This window comes from Belonocnema kinseyi, chromosome 5 (assembly GCF_010883055.1).
Source record: "Belonocnema kinseyi isolate 2016_QV_RU_SX_M_011 chromosome 5, B_treatae_v1, whole genome shotgun sequence".
NCBI classification, from domain to species: Eukaryota; Metazoa; Arthropoda; class Insecta; order Hymenoptera; family Cynipidae; genus Belonocnema; species Belonocnema kinseyi.
Window position 1 is genome coordinate 103410954 of NC_046661.1, and position 1772 is coordinate 103412725.

Genomic DNA, 1772 nt, shown 5'->3' on the forward strand with positions numbered 1-1772 from the left:
TCCTATCAAGTTATAGTTTCCAGAGTCTACCACGTGGAGGTAACAGTGCGATTTTAGACTCCTTTTATCTGCAAGATGATTCGGGGTGCTTAATTTTAGTGAGTCCCCTCGCCTCTCACTTTGCTTGCAACGTTCAGCTGAGAATCAGATCTTAACAGCTTACGAGTTATTTGAATGGGGCAGAGAAAACTTGAAGGAAACTGTCGTATTTTTCAGTAGCAAAGAAGAGCATGCAGCGATGACAATAAAATTAGCAGATCGATTTAGTAAGGCTGTGACGATGCCAGGTACACTCAAATATCATTCATTCGCTCCGAACGCAAAGGAACAGCTGGACCTGAAACGATTTTCCTATGAGGAGAAAAGTGAGGTTTTCCCGAAGCCTAAACGTAATCGAAAGCAGAATAGTACTTCAAGAAAGTGGAAAGCTGGTACGAAGAAAAGGCGAACAGCATAAAGAGGTTGTGTAGTGAGAGGCAAGGGGACTCACAAAAATCAAGCACCCCAGAAAGTGAGAGGCGAGGGGACTCATCGAGCAATCATCGAGCAGTCAGTGTGAAATTAGATGGAGTCAGAAGGAGTCGAGAGCAATCAGTGCGAGTCTATAAGTCTACATGAGAATCGACAGTAGTCAATGGATTTTCAAAGAGTGCTTATTCAAATTAGTCACATGTCTCTATTGAAATCACATTTAGCTTACAAGAAAGAAGCAACCGTATGAAATCCTATGCAATCAGGAATGAACTCATGTGAGTATAATGCTAGAAATCTTCAGTCCCTTACTTTTCTCTGACATATAATCTATGGGAAAAAAATATTTACGTCAGGTGAACTTTATCTTTTTTCAGATAAATTTTATCTTTCGTTAGATAAATGTGATGCAACGTTTTTATCTTTTTGAAAGATAAAATTTATTCCTGGGGTTTACTGCGTTAAAGAAGCTTTACTTTGATTTAAAGTGCCCTTTGAATCCCAGCTATTTTTAACAAATGATTCTGTGCTACCTGAAACCGGCCTGCAGTTTTTGAAGAGAATAAGCTTTACTACAGTACTATTAAGTGTTTTTAATTAAAATACCGGTTGTTCATTTGTTAATTTTTCTTCTTCCATCGAATTGCTATATCCTTACATTCTTCTTCAATTGTCGGAAAAAGACTAATTTTAATATTGTTATACAAATTATCATTGTTGAACATATTTTCCCCAGTTTTTTTAAAATTATTTTTATTAGCTGCTACCATTATGTTACCTTTGTCAGCATTTACAAGAAATACATTTTTATTGACCTTTTCATTTCATTCATTTTTTGATACTAAATTTCTGATCTTCATGTTCTAAAATTTTAAAACAATTTTTTATACTAGCAAATATGTTATTAATAAATAACTTATTATCATTGAAATAAATACCTAATTGTCATAATTCAATTGTCACCCAGTGATAAGGTTTCAGCTACTTTATCCAGAATTTTGACATTTGAGATATTTTTCAAGCATTTTTAAATTTAAATTCTCTATATTGATTTTTCTGAGCTATCAACCTGTTTTGCGGTAAATTGAAAATGTTGATACATTCCTGTCTCTTTTTATAATTTCCTAATATTTTCACTTGAAATGTTAGGAATCTATAGGTTTTTAAACTTAATTTATTAGAGTTAGGTCAATACTAGGTACGAGGGTAGTTCAATAAGTCCTTAGAATGAAGTATAAAAACAATTTTCTTTGGGTAAATTTTTTTTTTATTTTTCAACATAATCTCCTTGGAGCTCTATA